Consider the following 22,584-nt stretch of genomic DNA (forward strand, 5'->3'; position numbering starts at 1 on the left):
ATCACCGAAATCAAAGAATTTGACGTTGCGAAAATATCCACAAAACGTGCCTTCCTCACAATACCTAACCCAACCTAACCTAACCATCACCGAAGTTAGAAAATTCGACATTGCCAAAATATCCACAAAAAGTTCTTATCCTACCAAACCTCACCCATCTGAACCTAACCATCACCGAAATCAAAGAATTGGACATTGCGAAAATATCCACAAAACGTGCTTACCTCACAATACCTAACCCAACCTCACCTTACCATCACCGAAGTCAGAGCATTCGACATTGCCAAAATATCCACGAAAAGTTCTTATCCTACCAAACCTCACCCATCTGAACCTAACCATTACCGAAATCAAAGAATTGGACATTGCCAAAATATCCACAAAACGTGCTTACCTCACAATACCTAACCCAACCTCACCTTACCATGACCGAAGTCAGAGAATTCGACATTGCCAAAATATCCACAAAAAGTTCTTATCCTACCAAACCACACTCATCTGAACCTAACCATCACCGAAATCAAAGAATTGGACATTGCGAAAATATCCACAAAACGTGCTTACTTCACAATACCTAACCCAACCTAAACTAACCATTACCGAAGTCAGAGAATTCGACATTCCCAAAATATCCACAAAAAGTTCTTATCCTACCAAACCTCACCCATCTGAACCTTAACATCACCGAAATCAAAGAATTGGACATTGATAAAATATCCACAAAACGTGCTTACCTCACAATACCTAACTCAACCTAACCTAACCATTACCGAAGTCAGAGAATTCGACATTGCCAAAATATCCACAAAAAGTTCTTATCCTACCAAACCACACTCATCTGAACCTAACCATCACCGAAATCAAAGAATTGGACATTGCGAAAATATCCACAGAACGTGCTTCCTTACAATACCTAAACCAACCTAACCTAACCATCACCGAAGTCAAAGAATTCGACATTGCCAAAATAACCACAAAAAGTTCTTATCCTACCAAACCACACTCATCTGAACCTAACCATTACCGAAATCGAAGAATTGGACATTGCGATAATATCCACAAAACGTGCTTACCTCACAATACCTAACCCAATCTAACCTAACCATCACGAAAGTCAGATAATTCGACATTGCCAAAATATCCACAAAAAATTCTTATCCTACCAAACCACACTCATCTGAACCTAACCATTACCGAAATCAAAGAATTGGACATTGCAAAAATATCCACAAAACGTGCTTTCCTCACAATACCTAACCCAACCTCACCTAACCATCACCGAAGTCAGAGAATTCGACATTGCCAAAATATCCACGAAAAGTTCTTATCCTACCAAACCTCACCCATCTGAACATAACCATCACCGAACTCAAAGAATTGGACGTTGCGAAAATATCCACAGAACGTGCTTACCTCACAATACCTAACCCAACCTAACCTAACCATCACCGAAGTCAGAGAATTCGACATTGCCAAAATATCCACAAAAAGTGCTTATCCTACAAACCTCACCCATCTGAACCTAACCATCACCGAAATCAAAGAATTGGACATTGATTAAATATCCACAAAACGTGCTTACCTCACAATACCTAACCCAACCTAACCTAACCATCACCGAAGTCAGAGAATTCGACATTGCCAAAATATCCACAAAAAGTTCTTATCCTACCAAACCACACTCATCTGAACCTAACCATCACCGAAATCAAAGAATTGGACATTGCGAAAATATCCACAAAACGTGCTTCCTTACAATACCTAAACCAACCTAACCTAACCATCACCGAAGTCAGAGAATTCGACATTGCCAAAATATCCACAAAAAGTTCTTATCCTACCAAACCACACTCATCTGAACCTAACCATTACCGAAATCAAAGAATTGGACATTGCGAAAATATCCACAAAACGTGCTTACTTCACAATACCTAACCCAACCTAACCTAACCATTACCGAAGTCAGAGAATTCGACATTCCCAAAATATCCACAAAAAGTTCTTATCCTACCAAACCTCACCCATCTGAACCTAACCATCACCGAAATCAAAGAATTTGACATTGCGAAAAAATCCACAAAACGTGCCTACCTCACAATACCTAACCCAACCTAACCTAACCATCACCGAAGTTAGAAAATTCGACATTGCCAAAATATCCACAAAAAGTTCTTATCCTACCAAACCTCACCCATCTGAACCTGACCATCACCGAAATCAAAGAATTGGACATTGCGAAAATATCTACAAAACGTGCTTACCTCACAATACCTAACCCAACCTCACCTTACCATCACCGAAGTCAGAGAATTCGACATTGCCAAAATATCCACGAAAAGTTCTTATCCTACCAAACCTCACCCATCTGAACCTAACCATCACCGAAATCAAAGAATTGGACATTGCGAAAATATCCACAAAACGTGCTTACCTCACAATACCTAACCCAACCTAACTTAACCATCACCGAAGTCAGAGAATTCGACATTTCCAAAATATCCACAAAAAGTTCTTATCCTACCAAACCTCACCCATCTGAACCTAACCATCACCGAAATCAAAGAATTGGACATTGCCAAAGAATCCACAAAACGTGCTTACCTCACAATACTTAACCCAACCTAACCTAACCATCACCGAAGTCAGAGAATTCGACATTGCCAAAATATCCACAAAAAGTTCTTATCCTACCAAACCACACTCATCTGAACCTAACCATCACCGAAATCAAAGAATTGGACATTGCGAAAATATCCACAAAACGTGCTTCCTTACAATACCTAAACCAACCTAACCTAACCATCACCGAAGTCAGAGAATTCGACATTGCCAAAATATCCACAAAAAGTTCTTATCCTACCAAACCACACTCATCTGAACCTAACCATTACCGAAATCAAAGAATTGGACATTGCGAAAATATCCACAAAACGTGCTTACTTCACAATACCTAACCCAACCTAACCTAACCATTACCGAAGTCAGAGAATTCGACATTCCCAAAATATCCACAAAAAGTTCTTATCCTACCAAACCTCACCCATCTGAACCTAACCATCACCGAAATCAAAGAATTTGACATTGCGAAAATATCCACAAAACGTGCCTTCCTCACAATACCTAACCCAACCTAACCTAACCATCACCGAAGTTAGAAAATTCGACATTGCCAAAATATCCATGAAAAGTTCTTATCCTACCAAACCTCACCCATCTGAACCTAACGATCACCGTAATCAAAGAATTGGACATTGCCAAAATATCAACAAAAAGGGCTTACCTCACAATACCTAACTCAACCTAACCTAACCATCACCGAAGTCAGAGAATTCGTAATTGCCAAAATATCCACAAAAAGTACTTATCCTACCAAACCTCACCCATCTGAACCTAACCATCACCGAAATCAAAGAATTGGACATTGCCAAAATATCTACAAAACGGGCTCACCTCACAACACCTAACTTTACCAAACCTAACTATCACCAAAGTCAGAGAATTCGACATTGCCAAAATATCCACAAAAAGTTCTTATCCTATCAAACCTCACCCATCTGAACCTAACCATCACCGAAATCAAAGAATTGGACATTGCCAAAATATCCAAAAAAAGGGCTTACCTCACAATATTTAACCCAACCTAAACTTACCATCTCCAAAGTCAGAGATTTCGACATTGCAAAAATATCCACAAAAAGTTCATACCCCACCAAACCTCACCCACCTGAGCCTTATCATCACCGAAATCGAAGAAATAAGCATTGCCAAAATATCCACAAAACGGGCTAACCTCACAGTACCTAACTTAACCTAACCAAACCATCACGAAAATCAGAGATTTCGACATTGCCAAAATATCCACAAATAGTTCTTATCCTACCAAACCTCACCCATCTGAACCTAACCATCACCGAACTCAAAGAATTGGACATTGCCAAAATATCCACAAAACGTGCTTACATCAAAATACCTAACACAACATAACCTTACCATCACCGAAGTCAGAGAATTCGTCATTGCCAAAATATCCACAAAAAGTACTTATCCTACCAAACCTCACCCATCTGAACCTAACCATCACCGAAATCAAAGAATTGGACATTGCCAAAATATCTACAAAACGGGCTTACCTCACAACACCTAACATTACCTAACCTTACCATCACCGAAGTCAGAGAATTCGACATTGCCAAAATATCCACAAAAAGTTCTTATCCTACCAAACCTCACCCATCTGAACCTAACCATCACCGAAATCAAAGAATTGGACATTGCCAAAATATTCAAAAAAAGGGCTTACCTCACAATATTTAACCCAACCTAAACTTACCATCACCGAAGTCAGAGATTTCGACATTGCAAAAATATCCACAAAAAGTTCATACCCCACCAAACCTCACCCATCTGAGCCTTACCATCACCGAAATCGAAGAATTAAACATTGCCAAAATATCCACAAAACGGGCTTACCTCACAATACCTAACTTAACCTAACCTAACCATCACGAAATTCAGAGATTTCGACATTGCCAAAATATCCACAAAAAGTTCTTATCCTACCAAACCTCACCCATCTGAACCTAACCATCACCGAAAGCAAAGAATTGGACATTGCCAAAATATCCACAAAACGTGCTTACCTCACAATACCTAACCCAACCTAGCCTTACCATCACCGAAGTCAGAGATTTCGACATTGCCAAAATATCCACAAAAAGTTCTTATCCTACCAAACCTCACCCATCTGAACCTAACCATCACCGAAAGCAAAGAATTGGACATTGCCAAAATATCTACAAAAAGGGCTTACCTCACAATACCTAACTTAACCTAACCTAACCATCACCGAAGTCAGAGAATTCGACATTGCCAAAATATCCACAAAAAGTTCTTGTCCTACCAAACCTCACCCATCTGAACCTAACCATCACCGAAAGCAAAGAATTGGACATTGCCAAAATATCCACAAAACGTGCTTACCTCACAATACCTAACCCAACCTAACCTTACCATCACCGAAGTCAGAGATTTCGACATTGCCAAAATATCCACAAAAAGTACTTATCCTACCAAACCTCACCCATCTGAACCTAACCATCACCGAAATCAAAGAATTGGACATTGCCAAAATATCTACAAAACGGGCTCACCTCACAACACCTAACTTTACCAACCCTAACTATCACCAAAGTCAGAGAATTCGACATTGCCAAAATATCCACAAAAAGTTCTTATCCTATCAAACCTCACCCATCTGAACCTAACCATCACCGAAATCAAAGAATTGGACATTGCCAAAATATCCAAAAAAAGGGCTTACCTCACAATATTTAACCCAACCTAAACTTACCATCACCGAAGTCAGAGATTTCGACATTGCAAAAATATCCACAAAAAGTTCTTATCCTACCAAACCTCACCCATCTGAACCTAACCATCACCGAAATCAAAGAATTGGACATTGCCAAAATATTCAAAAAAAGGGCTTACCTCACAATATTTAACCCAACCTAAACTTACCATCACCGAAGTCAGAGATTTCGACATTGCAAAAATATCCACAAAAAGTTCATACCCCACCAAACCTCACCCATCTGAGCCTTACCATCACCGAAATCGAAGAATTTAACATTGCCAAAATATCCACAAAACGGGCTTACCTCACAATACCTAACTTAACCTAACCTAACCATCACGAAATTCAGAGATTTCGACATTGCCAAAATATCCACAAAAAGTTCTTATCCTACCAAACCTCACCCATCTGAACCTAACCATCACCGAAAGCAAAGAATTGGACATTGCCAAAATATCTACAAAAAGGGCTTACCTCACAATACCTAACTTAACCTAACCTAACCATCACCGAAGTCAGACAATTCGACATTGCCAAAATATCCACAAAAAGTTCTTGTCCTACCAAACCTCACCCATCTGAACCTAACCATCACCGAAAGCAAAGAATTGGACATTGCCAAAATATCCACAAAACGTGCTTACCTCACAATACCTAACCCAACCTAACCTTACCATCACCGAAGTCAGAGATTTCGACATTGCCAAAATATCCACAAAAAGTTCTTATCCTACCAAACCTCACCCATCTGAACCTAACCATCACTGAAATCAAAGAATTAGACATTGCCAAAATATCCACAAAACGTGCATACTTCACAATACGTAACCCAACCTCACATAACCATCACCGAAGTCAGAGAATTCGACATTTCCAAAATATCCACAAAAAGTTCTTATCCTACCAAACCTCACCCATCTGAACCTAACCATCACCGAAATCAAAGAATTGGACATTGCCAAAGAATCCACAAAACGTGCTTACCTCACAATACCTAACCCAACCTAACCTAACCATCACCGAAGTCAGAGAATTCGACATTGCCAAAATATCCACAAAAAGTTCTTATCCTACCAAACCACACTCATCTGAACCTAACCATCACCGAAATCAAAGAATTTGACATTGCGAAAATATCCACAAAACGTGCCTTCCTCACAATACCTAACCCAACCTAACCTAACCATCACCGAAGTTAGAAAATTCGACATTGCCAAAATATCCACAAAAAGTTCTTATCCTACCAAACCTCACCCATCTGAACCTAACCATCACCGAAATCAAAGAATTGGACATTGCGAAAATATCCACAAAACGTGCTTACCTCACAATACCTAACCCAACCTCACCTTACCATCACCGAAGTCAGAGAATTCGACATTGCCAAAATATCCATGAAAAGTTCTTATCCTACCAAACCTCACCCATCTGAACCTAACCATCACCGTAATCAAAGAATTGGACATTGCCAAAATATCAACAAAAAGGGCTTACCTCACAATACCTAACTCAACCTAACCTAACCATCACCGAAGTCAGAGAATTCGTAATTGCCAAAATATCCACAAAAAGTACTTATCCTACCAAACCTCACCCATCTGAACCTAACCATCACCGAAATCAAAGAATTGGACATTGCCAAAATATCTACAAAACGGGCTCACCTCACAACACCTAACTTTACCAAACCTAACTATCACCAAAGTCAGAGAATTCGACATTGCCAAAATATCCACAAAAAGTTCTTATCCTATCAAACCTCACCCATCTGAACCTAACCATCACCGAAATCAAAGAATTGGACATTGCCAAAATATCCAAAAAAAGGGCTTACCTCACAATATTTAACCCAACCTAAACTTACCATCTCCAAAGTCAGAGATTTCGACATTGCAAAAATATCCACAAAAAGTTCATACCCCACCAAACCTCACCCACCTGAGCCTTATCATCACCGAAATCGAAGAAATAAGCATTGCCAAAATATCCACAAAACGGGCTTACCTCACAGTACCTAACTTAACCTAACCTAACCATCACGAAAATCAGAGATTTCGACATTGCCAAAATATCCACAAATAGTTCTTATCCTACCAAACCTCACCCATCTGAACCTAACCATCACCGAACTCAAAGAATTGGACATTGCCAAAATATCCACAAAACGTGCTTACATCAAAATACCTAACACAACATAACCTTACCATCACCGAAGTCAGAGAATTCGTCATTGCCAAAATATCCACAAAAAGTACTTATCCTACCAAACCTCACCCATCTGAACCTAACCATCACCGAAATCAAAGAATTGGACATTGCCAAAATATCTACAAAACGGGCTTACCTCACAACACCTAACATTACCTAACCTTACCATCACCGAAGTCAGAGAATTCGACATTGCCAAAATATCCACAAAAAGTTCTTATCCTACCAAACCTCACCCATCTGAACCTAACCATCACCGAAATCAAAGAATTGGACATTGCCAAAATATTCAAAAAAAGGGCTTACCTCACAATATTTAACCCAACCTAAACTTACCATCACCGAAGTCAGAGATTTCGACAATGCAAAAATATCCACAAAAAGTTCATACCCCACCAAACCTCACCCATCTGAGCCTTACCATCACCGAAATCGAAGAATTTAACATTGCCAAAATATCCACAAAACGGGCTTACCTCACAATACCTAACTTAACCTAACCTAACCATCACGAAATTCAGAGATTTCGACATTGCCAAAATATCCACAAAAACTTCTTATCCTACCAAACCTCACCCATCTGAACCTAACCATCACCGAAAGCAAAGAATTGGACATTGCCAAAATATCCACAAAACGTGCTTACCTCACAATACCTAACCCAACCTAGCCTTACCATCACCGAAGTAAGAAATTTTGACATTGCCAAAATATCCACAAAAAGTTCTTATCCTACCAAACCTCACCCATCTGAACCTAACCATCACCGAAAGCAAAGAATTGGACATTGCCAAAATATCTACAAAAGGGGCTTACCTCACAATACCTAACTTAACCTAACCTAACCATCACCGAAGTCAGAGAATTCGACATTGCCAAAATATCCACAAAAAGTTCTTGTCCTACCAAACCTCACCCATCTGAACCTAACCATCACCGAAAGCAAAGAATTGGACATTGCCAAAATATCCACAAAACGTGCTTACCTCACAATACCTAACCCAACCTAACCTTACCATCACCGAAGTCAGAGATTTCGACATTGCCAAAATATCCACAAAAAGTTCTTATCCTACCAAACCTCACCCATCTGAACCTAACCATCACTGAAATCAAAGAATTAGACATTGCCAAAATATCCACAAAACGTGCATACTTCACAATACGTAACCCAACCTCACCTAACCATCACCGAAGTCAGAGAATTTGACATTGCCAAAATATCCACGAAAAGTTCTTATCCTACCAAACCTCACCCATCTGAACCTTACCGTCACCGAAATCAAAGAATTGGACATTGCCAAAATATCTACAAAACGGGCTTACCTCACAACACCTAACATTACCTAACCTTACCATCACCGAAGTCAGAGAATTCGACATTGCCAAAATATCCACAAAAAGTTCTTATCCTACCAAACCTCACCCATCTGAACCTAACCATCACCGAAATCAAAGAATTGGACATTGCCAAAATATCCAAAAAAAGGGCTTACCTCACAATATTTAACCCAACCTAAACTTACCATCACCGAAGTCAGAGATTTCGACATTGCAAAAATATCCACAAAAAGTTCATACCCCACCAAACCTCACCCATCTGAGCCTTACCATCACCGAAATCGAAGAATTAAACATTGCCAAAATATCCTCAAAACGGGCTTACCCCACAATTCCTAACCTAACCTAACCTAACCATCATGAAAGTCAGAGATTGCGACATTGCCAAAATATCCACAAAAAGTTCTTATCCTACCAAACCTCACCCATCTGAACCTAACCATCACCGTAATCAAAGAATTGGACATTGCCAAAATATTCACAAAAAGGGATTACCTCACAATACCTAACTTAACCTAACCGAACCATCACCGAAGTCAGAGAATTCGACATTGCCAAAATATCCACAAAAAGTTCTTATCCTACCAAACCTCACCCATCTGAACCTAACCATCACCGAAATCAAAGAATTGCACATTGCCAAAATATCCAAAAAAAGGGCTTACCTCACAATATTTAACCCAACCTAAACTTACCATCACCGAAGTCAGAGATTTCGACATTGCAAAAATATCCACAAAAAGTTCATACCCCACCAAACCTCACCCATCTGAGCCTTACCATCACCGAAATCGAAGAATTTAACATTGCCAAAATATCCACAAAACGGGCTTACCTCACAATACCTAACTTAACCTAACCTAACCATCACGAAATTCAGAGATTTCGACATTGCCAAAATATCCACAAAAAGTTCTTATCCTACCAAACCTCACCCATCTGAACCTAACCATCACCGAAAGCAAAGAATTGGACATTGCCAAAATATCCACAAAACGTGCTTACCTCACAATACCTAACCCAACCTAGCCTTACCATCACCGAAGTCAGAGATTTCGACATTGCCAAAATATCCACAAAAAGTTCTTATCCTACCAAACCTCACCCATCTGAACCTAACCATCACCGAAAGCAAAGAATTGGACATTGCCAAAATATCTACAAAAAGGTCTTACCTCACAATACCTAACTCAACCTAACCTAACCATCACCGAAGTCAGAGAATTCGTAATTGCCAAAATATCCACAAAAAGTACTTATCCTACCAAACCTCACCCATCTGAACCTAACCATCACCGAAATCAAAGAATTGGACATTGCCAAAATATCTACAAAACGGGCTCACCTCACAACACCTAACTTTACCAACCCTAACTATCACCAAAGTCAGAGAATTCGACATTGCCAAAATATCGACAAAAAGTTCTTATCCTATCAAACCTCACCCATCTGAACCTAACCATCACCGAAATCAAAGAATTGGACATTGCCAAAATATCCAAAAAAAGGGCTTACCTCACAATATTTAACCCAACCTAAACTTACCATCTCCAAAGTCAGAGATTTCGACATTGCAAAAATATCCACAAAAAGTTCATACCCCACCAAACCTCACCCATCTGAGCCTTATCATCACCGAAATCGAAGAAATAAGCATTGCCAAAATATCCACAAAACGGGCTAACCTCACAGTACCTAACTTAACCTAACCTTACTATCACCGAAGTCAGAGAATTCGACATTGCCAAAATATCCACAAAAAGTTCTTATCCTACCAAACCTCAACCATCTGAACCTAACCATCACCGAAATCAAAGAATTGGACATTGCCAAAATATTCAAAAAAAGGGCTTACCTCACAATATTTAACCCAACCTAAACTTACCATCACCGAAGTCAGAGATTTCGACATTGCAAAAATATCCACAAAAAAGTCATACCCCACCAAACCTCACCCATCTGAGCCTTACCATCACCGAAATCGAAGAATTTAACATTGCCAAAATATCCACAAAACGGGCTTACCTCACAATACCTAACTTAACCTAACCTAACCATCACGAAATTCAGAGATTTCGACATTGCCAAAATATCCACAAAAACTTCTTATCCTACCAAACCTCACCCATCTGAACCTAACCATCACCGAAAGCAAAGAATTGGACATTGCCAAAATATCCACAAAACGTGCTTACCTCACAATACCTAACCCAACCTAGCCTTACCATCACCGAAGTCAGAGATTTCGACATTGCCAAAATATCCACAAAAAGTTCTTATCCTACCAAACCTCACCCATCTGAACCTAACCATCACCGAAAGCAAAGAATTGGACATTGCCAAAATATCTACAAAAAGGGCTTACCTCACAATACCTAACTTAACCTAACCTAACCATCACCGAAGTCAGAGAATTCGACATTGCCAAAATATCCACAAAAAGTTCTTGTCCTACCAAACCTCACCCATCTGAACCTAACCATCACCGAAAGCAAAGAATTGGACATTGCCAAAATATCCACAAAACGTGCTTACCTCACAATACCTAACCCAACCTAACCTTACCATCACCGAAGTCAGAGATTTCGACATTGCCAAAATATCCACAAAAAGTTCTTATCCTACCAAACCTCACCCATCTGAACCTAACCATCACTGAAATCAAAGAATTAGACATTGCCAAATAATCCACAAAACGTGCATACTTCACAATACGTAACCCAACCTCACATAACCATCACCGAAGTCAGAGAATTTGACATTGCCAAAATATCCACGAAAAGTTCTTATCCTACCAAACCTCACCCATCTGAACCTTACCGTCACCGAAATTAAAGAATTGGACATTGCCAAAATATCCACAAAACGTGCCTGCCTCACAATACCTAACCGAACCTAACCTAACCGTCACCGAAGTCAGAGATTTCGACATTGCTAAAATATCCACAAAAAGTTCTTATCCTACCAAACCTCACCCATCTGAACCTAACCTTCACCGTAATCAAAGAATTGAACATTGCCATAATATCCACAAAAAGGGCTGACCTCAAATTACCTAACTTAACCTAACCTAACCATCACCGAAGTCAGAGAATTCGTCATTGCCAAAATATCCACAAAAAGTACTTGTCCTACCAAACCTCACCCATCTGAACCTAACCATCACCGAAATCAAAGAATTGGACATTGCCAAAATATCAACAAAACGGGCTCACCTCACAACACCTAACTTAACCTAACCTAACTATCAGCAAAGTCAGAGAATTCGACATTGCCAAAATATCCACAAAAAGTTCTTATCCTACCAAACCTCACCCATCTGAACCTAACCATCACCGAGATCAAAGAATTGGACATTGCCAAAATATCCAAAAAAAGGGCTTACCTCACAATATTTAACCCAACCTAAACTTACCATCACCGAAGTCAGAGATTTCGACATTGCAAAAATATCCACAAAAAGTACATACCCCACCAAACCTCACCCATCTGAGCCTTACCATCACCGAAATCGAAGAATTAAACATTGCCAAAATATCCACAAAACGGGCTTACCCCACAATTCCTAACCTAACCTAACCTAACCATCATGAAAGTCAGAGATTGCGACATTGCCAAAATATCCACAAAAAGTTCTTATCCTACCAAACCTCACCCATCTGAACCTAACCATCACCGTAATCAAAGAATTGGACATTGCCAAAATATTCACAAAAAGGGATTACCTCACAATACCTAACTTAACCTAACCGAACCATCACCGAAGTCAGAGAATTCGACATTGCCAAAATATCCACAAAAAGTTCTTATCCTACCAAACCTCACCCATCTGAACCTAACCATCACAGAAATCAAAGAATTGGACATTGCCAAAATATCCAAAAAAAGGTTTACCTCACAATATTTAACCCAACCTAAACTTACCATCACCGAAGTCAGAGATTTCGACATTGCAAAAATATCCACAAAAAGTTCATACCCCACCAAACCTCACCCATCTGAGCCTTACCATCACCGAAATCGAAGAATTAAACATTGCCAAAATATCCACAAAACGGGCTTACCTCACAATACCTAACTTAACCTTACCTAACCATCACAAAAGTCAGGGATTTCGACATTGCCAAAATATCCACAAAAAGTTCTTATCCTACCAAACCTCACCCATCTGAACCTAACCATCACCGTAATCAAAGAATTGGACATTGCCAAAATATCCACAAAAAAGGCTTACCTCACAATACCTAACTTAACCTAACCTAACCATCACCGAAGTCAGAGAATTCGACATTGCCAAAATATCCACAAAAAGTTCTTATCCTACCAAACCTCACCCATCTGAACCTAACCATCACCGAAATCAAAGAATTGGACATTGCCAAAATATCCACAAAACGTGCTTACATCACAATACCTTACACAACATAACCTTACCATCACCGAAGTCAGAGAATTCGTCATTGCCAAAATATCCACAAAAAGTACTTATCCTACCAAACCTCACCCATCTGAACCTAACCATCACCGAAATCAAAGAATTGGACATTGCCAAAATATCTACAAAACGGGCTTACCTCACAACACCTAACATTACCTAACCTTACCATCACCGAAGTCAGAGAATTTGACATTGCCAAAATATCCACAAAAAGTTCTTATCCTACCAAACCTCACCCATCTGAACCTAACCATCACCGAAATCAAAGAATTGGACATTGCCAAAATATCAACAAAACGGGCTTACCTTACAACACCTAACATTACCTAACCTTACCATCACCGAAGTCAGAGAATTCGACATTGCCAAAATATCCACAAAAAGTTCTTATCCTACCAAACCTCACCCATCTGAACCTTACCATCACCGTAATCAAAGAATTGGACATATCCAAAATATCCACAAAAAGGACTTACCTCACAATACCTAACTTAACCTAACCTAACCATCACCGAAGTCAGAGAATTCGTCATTGCCAAAATATCCACAAAAAGTACTTATCCTACCAAACCTCACCCATCTGAACCTAACCATCACCGAAATCAAAGAATTGGACATTGCCAAAATATCTACAAAACGGGCTTACCTCACAACACCTAATTTTACCTAACCAAACTATCACCAAAGTCAGAGATTTCGACATTGCCAAAGTATCCACAAAAAGTTCTTATCCTACCAAACCTCACCCATCTGAACCTAACCGTCACTGAAATCAAAGAAAAAGACATTGCCAAAATATCCACAAAACGTGCTTACCTCACAATACCTAACCCAACCTAACCTAACCATCAACGAAGTCAGAGATTTCGACATTGCCAAAATATCCACAAAAAGTTATTTTCCTACCAAACCTCACCCATCTGAACCTAACCATCACCGAAATCAAAGAATTGGACATTTCCAAAATATCCAAAAAAAGGGCTTACCTCACAATATTTAACCCAACCTAAACTTACCATCACCGAAGTCAGAGATTTCGACATTGCAAAAATATCCACAAAAAGTTCATACCCCACCAAACCTCACCCATCTGAGCCTTACCATCACCGAAAACGAAGAATTTAACATTGCTTAAATATCCACAAAACGGGCTTACTTCACAATACCTAACTTAACCTTACCTAACCATCACGAAATTCAGAGATTTCGACATCGCCAAAATATCCACAAAAAGTTCTTATCCTACCAAACCTCACCCATCTGAACCTAACCATCACCGAAAGCAAAAAATTGGACATTGCCAAAATATCCACAAAACGTGCTTACCTCACAATACCTAACCCAACCTAACCTTACCATCACCGAAATCAGAGATTTCGACATTGCCAAAATATCCACAAAAAGTTCTTATCCTACCAAACCTCACCCATCTGAACCTAACCATCACCGAAAGCAAAGAATTGGACATTGCCAAAATATCCACAAAACGTGCTTACCTCACAATACCTAACCCAACCTAACCTTACCATCACCGAAGTCAGAGATTTCGACATTGCCAAAATATCCACAAAAAGTTCTTATCCTACCAAACCTCACCCATCTGAACCTAACCATCACCGAAAGCAAAGAATTAGACATTGCCAAAATATCCACAAAACGTGCTTACCTCACAATACCTAACCCAACCTAACCTTACCATCACCGAAGTCAGAGATTTCGACATAACCAAAATATCCACAAAAAGTTCTTATCCTACCAAACCTCACCCATCTGAACCTAACCATCACCGAAAGCAAAGAATTGGACATTGCCAAAATATCCACAAAACGTGCTTACCTCACAATACCTAACACAACCTAACCTTACCATCACCGAAGTCAGAGATTTCGACATTGCCAAAATATCCACAAAAAGTTCTTATCCTACCAAACCTCACCCATCTGAACCTAACCATCACCGAAAGCAAAGAATTGGACATTGCCAAAATATCCAAAAAAAGGGCTTTCCTCACAATATTTAACCCATCCTAAACTTACCATCACCGAAGTCAGAGATTTCGACATTGCAAAAATATCCACAAAAAGTTCATACCCCACCCAACCTCACCCATCTGAGCCTTACCATCACCGAAATCGAAGAATTAAACATTGCCAAAATATTAACAAAATGGGCTAACCTCACAATACCTAACTTAACCTAACCTAACCATCACGAAAGTCAGAGATTTCGACATTGCCAAAATATCCACAAAAAGTTCTTATCCTACCAAACCTCACCCATCTGAACCTAACCATCACCGTTATCAAAGAATTGGACATTGCCAAAATATCCACAAAAAGGGCTTACCTCACAATACCTAACTTAACCTAACCTAACCATCACCGAAGTCAGAGAATTCGACATTGCCAAAATATCCACAAAAAGTTCTTATCCTACCAAACCTCACCCATCTGAACCTAACCATCACCGAAATCAAAGAATTGGACATTGCCAAAATATTCACAAAACGTGCTTACTTCACAATACGTAACCCAACCTTACCTAACCATCACGGAAGGCAGAGAATTCGACATTGCCAAAATATCCACAACAAAATCTTATCCTACCAAACCTCACCCATCTGAACCTAACCATCACCGTAATCAAAGAATTGGACATTGCCAAAATATTCACAAAACGTGCTTACTTCCTAATACGTAACCCAACCTAACCTAACCATCACCGAAGTCAGAGAATTCGACATTGCCAAAATATCCACAAAAAGTTCTTATCCTACCAAACCTCACCCATCTGAACCTAACCATCACCGAAATCAAAGAATTGGACATTGCCGAAATATCTACAAAACGTGCTTACATCACAATACCTAAAACAACATAACCTTACCATTACCGAAGTCAGAGAATTCGTCATTTCCAAAATATCCACAAAAAGTACTTATTCTACCAAACCTCACCCATCTGAACCTTACCATCACCGAAATCAAAGAATTAGACATTGCCAAAATATCTATAAAACGGGCTCACCTCACAAAACCTAGCTTTACCTAACCAAACTATCACCAAAGTCAGAGAATTCGACATTGCCAAAATATCCACAAAAAGTTCTTATCCTACCAAACCTCACCCATCTGAACCTAACCATCACCGAAATCAAAGAATTGGACATTGCCAAAATATCCAAAAAACGTGCTTACCTCACAATACCTAACCCAACCTAACCTTACCATCACCGAAGTCAGAGATTTCGACATTGCCAAAGTATCCACAAAAAGTTCTTATCCTACCAAACCTCACCCATCTGAACCTTACCGTCACCGAAATCAAAGAATTGGACATTGCCAAAATATCCACAAAACGTGCCTGCCTCACAATACCTAACCGAACCTAACCTAACCGTCACCGAAGTCAGAGATTTCGACATTGCTAAAATATCCACAAAAAGTTCTTATCCTACCAAACCTCACCCATCTGAACCTAACCTTCACCGTAATCAAAGAATTGGACATTGCCATAATATCCACAAAAAGGGCTGACCTCACAATACCTAACTTAACCCAACCTAACCATCACCGAAGTCAGAGAATTCGTCATTGCCAAAATATCCACAAAAAGTACTTGTCCTACCAAACCTCACCCATCTGAACCTAACCATCACCGAGATCAAAGAATTGGACATTGCCAAAATATCCAAAAAAAGGGCTTACCTCACAATATTTAACCCAACCTAAACTTACGATCACCGAAGTCAGAGATTTCGACATTGCAAAAATATCCACAAAAAGTTCATACCCCACCAAACCTCACCCATCTGAGCCTTACCATCACCGAAATCGAAGAATTAAACATTGCCAAAATATCCACAAAACGGGCTTACCCCACAATTCCTAACCTAACCTAACCTAACCATCATGAAAGTCAGAGATTGCGACATTGCCAAAATATCCACAAAAAGTTCTTATCCTACCAAACCTCACCCATCTGAACCTAACCATCACCGTAATCAAAGAATTGGACATTGCCAAAATATTCACAAAAAGGAATTACCTCACAATACCTAACTTAACCTAACCGAACCATCACCGAAGTCAGAGAATTCGACATTGCCAAAATATCCACAAAAAGTTCTTATCCTACCAAACCTCACCCATCTGAACCTAACCATCACAGAAATCAAAGAATTGGACATTGCCAAAATATCCAAAAAAAGGTTTACCTCACAATATTTAACCCAACCTAAACTTACCATCACCGAAGTCAGAGATTTCGACATTGCAAAAATATCCACAAAAAGTTCTTATCCTACCAAACCTCACCCATCTGAACCTAACCATCACCGAAATCAAAGAATTTGACATTGCGAAAATATCCACAAAACGTGCCTTCCTCACAATACCTAACCCAACCTAACCTAACCATCACCGAAGTTAGATAATTCGACATTGCCAAAATATCCGCAAAAAGTTCTTATCCTACCAAACCTCACCCATCTGAACCTAACCATCACCGAAATCAAAGAATTGGACATTGCAAAAATATCCAAAAAACGTGCTTACTTCACAATACCTAACCCAACCTAACCTAACCATTACTGAAGTCAGAGAATTCGACATTCCCAAAATATCCACAAAAAGTTCTTATCCTACAAAACCTCACCCATCTGAACCTAACCATCACCGAAATCAAAGAATTTGACATTGCGAAAATATCCACAAAACGTGCCTACCTCACAATACCAAACCCAACCTAACCTAACCATCACCGAAGTTAGAAAATTCGACATTGCCAAAATATCCACAAAAAGTTCTTATCCTACCAAACCTCACCCATCTGAACCTAACCATCACCGAAATCAAAGAATTGGACATTGCGAAAATATCCACAAAACGTGCTTACCTCACAATACCTAACCCAACCTCACCTTACCATCACCGAAGTCAGAGAATTCGACATTGCCAAAATATCCACGAAAAGTTCTTATCCTACCAAACCTCACCCATTTGAACCTAACCATCACCGAAATCAAAGAATTGGACATTGCGAAAATATCCAAAAAACGTGCTTACCTCACAATACCTAACCCAACCTAACCTAACCATCACCCAAGTCAGAGAATTCGACATTGCCAAAATATCCACAAAAAGTTCTTATCCTACCAAACCTCACCCATCTGAACCTAACCATCACCAAAATCAAAGAATTGGACATTGCGAAAATATCCACAAAACGTGCTTACCTCACAATACCCAACCCAACCTCACCTAACCATCACCAAAGTCAGAGAATTCGACATTGCCAAAATATCCACGAAAAGTTCTTATCCTACCAAACCTCACCCATCTGAACCTAACCATCACCGAAATCAAAGAATTGGACGTTGCGAAAATATCCACAGAACGTGCTTACCTCACAATACCTAACCCAACCTAACCTAACCATCACCGAAGTCAGAGAATTCGACATTGCCAAAATATCCACAAAAAGTTCATGTCCTACCAAACCACACTCATCTGAACCTAACCATTACCGAAATCAAAGAATTAGACATTGCGAAAATATCCACAAAACGTGCTTACTTCACAATACCTAACCCAACCTAACCTTACCATTACCGAAGTCAGAGAATTCGACATTCCCAAAATATCCACAAAAAGTTCTTATCCTACCAAACCTCACCCATCTGAACCTAACCATCACCGAAATCAAAGAATTTGACATTGCAAAAATATCCACAAAACGTGCTTCCCTCACAATACCTAACCCAACCTAACCTAACCATCACCGAAGTCAGAGAATTCGACATTGCCAAAATATCCACGAAAAGTTCTTATCCTACCAAACCTCACCCATCTGAACCTAACCATCACCGAAATCAAAGAATTGGACATTGATAAAATATCCACAAAACGTGCTTCCCTCACAATACCTAACCCAACCTAACCTAACCATCACGTAAGTCAGAGAATTCGACATTGCCAAAATATCCACAAAAAATTCTTATCCTACCAAACCTCACCCATCTGAACCTAACCATCACCAAAATCAAAGAATTGGACATTGCGAAAATATCCACAAAACGTGCTTACCTCACAATACCCAACCCAACCTCACCTAACCATCACCAAAGTCAGAGAATTCGACATTGCCAAAATATCCACGAAAAGTTCTTATCCTACCAAACCTCACCCATCTGAACCTAACCATCACCGAAATCAAAGAATTGGACGTTGCGAAAATATCCACAGAACGTGCTTACCTCACAATACCTAACCCAACCTAACCTAACCATCACCGAAGTCAGAGAATTCGACATTGCCAAAATATCCACAAAAAGTTCATGTCCTACCAAACCACACTCATCTGAACCTAACCATTACCGAAATCAAAGAATTAGACATTGCGAAAATATCCACAAAACGTGCTTACTTCACAATACCTAACCCAACCTAACCTTACCATTACCGAAGTCAGAGAATTCGACATTCCCAAAATATCCACAAAAAGTTCTTATCCTACCAAACCTCACCCATCTGAACCTAACCATCACCGAAATCAAAGAATTTGACATTGCAAAAATATCCACAAAACGTGCTTCCCTCACAATACCTAACCCAACCTAACCTAACCATCACCGAAGTCAGAGAATTCGACATTGCCAAAATATCCACGAAAAGTTCTTATCCTACCAAACCTCACCCATCTGAACCTAACCATCACCGAAATCAAAGAATTGGACATTGATAAAATATCCACAAAACGTGCTTCCCTCACAATACCTAACCCAACCTAACCTAACCATCACGTAAGTCAGAGAATTCGACATTGCCAAAATATCCACAAAAAATTCTTATCCTACCAAACCACACTCATCTGAACCTAACCATTACCGAAATCAAAGAATTGGACATTGCAAAAATATCAACAAAACGTGCTTACCTCACAATACCTAACCCAACCTCACCTTACCATCACCGAAGTCAGAGAATTCGACATTGCAAAAATATCCACGAAAAGTTCTTATCCTACCAAACCTCACCCATCTGAACCTAACCATCACCGAAATCAAAGAATTGGACATTGCGAAAATATCCACAAAACGTGCTTACCTCACAATACCTAACCCAACCTAACCTAACCATCACCGAAGTCAGAGAATTCGACATTTCCAAAATATCCACGAAAAGTTCTTATCCTACCAAACCTCACCCATCTGAACCTAACCATCACCGAAATCAAAGAATTGGACATTGCGAAAATATCCACAAAACGTGCTTTCCTCACAATACCTAACCCAACCTAACCTAACCATCACCGAAGTCAGAGAATTCGACATTGCCAAAATATCCACAAAATGTTATTAGCCTACCAAACCACACTCATCTGAACCTTACCATCACAGAAATCAAAGAATTGGACATTGCGAAAATATCCACAAAACGTGCTTTCTTACAATACCTAACCCAACCTCACCTAACCATCACCGAAGTCAGAGAATTCGACATTGCCAAAATATCCACGAAAAGTTCTTATCCTACCAAACCTCACCCATCTGAACCTAACCATCACCGAACTCAAAGAATTGGACGTTGCGAAAATATCCACAGAACGTGCTTACCTCACAATACCTAATCCAACCTAACCTAACCATCACCGAAGTCAGAGAATTCGACATTGCCAAAATATCCACAAAAAGTGCTTATCCTACAAACCTCACCCATCTGAACCTAACCATCACCGAAATCAAAGAATTGGACATTGATTAAATATCCACAAAACGTGCTTACCTCACAATACCTAACCCAACCTAACCTAACCATCACCGAAGTCAGAGAATTCGACATTGCCAAAATATCCACAAAAAATTCTTATCCTACCAAACCACACTCATCTGAACCTAACCATTACCGAAATCAAAGAATTGGACATTGCAAAAATATCCACAAAACGTGCTTACCTCACAATACCTAACCCAACCTCACCTTACCATCACCGAAGTCAGAGAATTCGACATTGCAAAAATATCCACGAAAAGTTCTTATCCTACCAAACCTCACCCATCTGAACCTAACCATCACCGAAATCAAAGAATTGGACATTGCGAAAATATCCACAAAACGTGCTTACCTCACAATACCTAACCCAACCTAACCTAACCATCACCGAAGTCAGAGAATTCGACATTGCCAAAATATCCACAAAAAATTCTTATCCTACCAAACCACACTCATCTGAACCTAACCATTACCGAAATCAAAGAATTGGACATTGCAAAAATATCCACAAAACGTGCTTACCTCACAATACCTAACCCAACCTCACCTTACCATCACCGAAGTCAGAGAATTCGACATTGCAAAAATATCCACGAAAAGTTCTTATCCTACCAAACCTCACCCATCTGAACCTAACCATCACCGAAATCAAAGAATTGGACATTGCGAAAATATCCACAAAACGTGCTTACCTCACAATACCTAACCCAACCTAACCTAACCATCACCGAAGTCAGAGAATTCGACATTGCCAAAATATCCACAAAAAGTTCTTATCCTACCAAACCACACTCATCTGAACCTAACCATCACCGAAATCAAAGAATTGGACATTGCGAAAATATCCACAAAACGTGCTTCCTTACAATACCTAACCCAACCTCACCTAACTATCACCGAAGTCAGAGAATTCGACATTGCCAAAATATCCACGAAAAGTTCTTATCCTACCAAACCTCACCCATCTGAACCTAACCATCACCGAACTCAAAGAATTGGACGTTGCGAAAATATCCACAGAACGTGCTTACCTCACAATACCTAACCCAACCTAACCTAACCATCACCGAAGTCAGAGAATTCGACATTCCCAAAATATCCACAAAAAGTTCTTATCCTACAAACCTCACCCATCTGAACCTAACCTAACCTAACCTAACCTAACCTAACCTAACCTAACCATCACCGAAGTCAGAGAATTCGACATTGCCAAAATATCCACAAAAAGTGCTTATCCTACAAACCTCACCCATCTGAACCTAACCATCACCGAAATCAAAGAATTGGACATTGATTAAATATCCACAAAACGTGCTTACCTCACAATACCTAACCTAACCTAACCTAACCATCACCGAAGTCAGAGAATTCGACATTGCCAAAATATCCACAAAAAATTCTTATCCTACCAAACCACACTCATCTGAACCTAACCATTACCGAAATCAAAGAATTGGACATTGCAAAAAT

The sequence above is a fragment of the Arctopsyche grandis genome, chromosome 10 (assembly GCF_051622035.1).
Source record: "Arctopsyche grandis isolate Sample6627 chromosome 10, ASM5162203v2, whole genome shotgun sequence".
NCBI classification, from domain to species: Eukaryota; Metazoa; Arthropoda; class Insecta; order Trichoptera; family Hydropsychidae; genus Arctopsyche; species Arctopsyche grandis.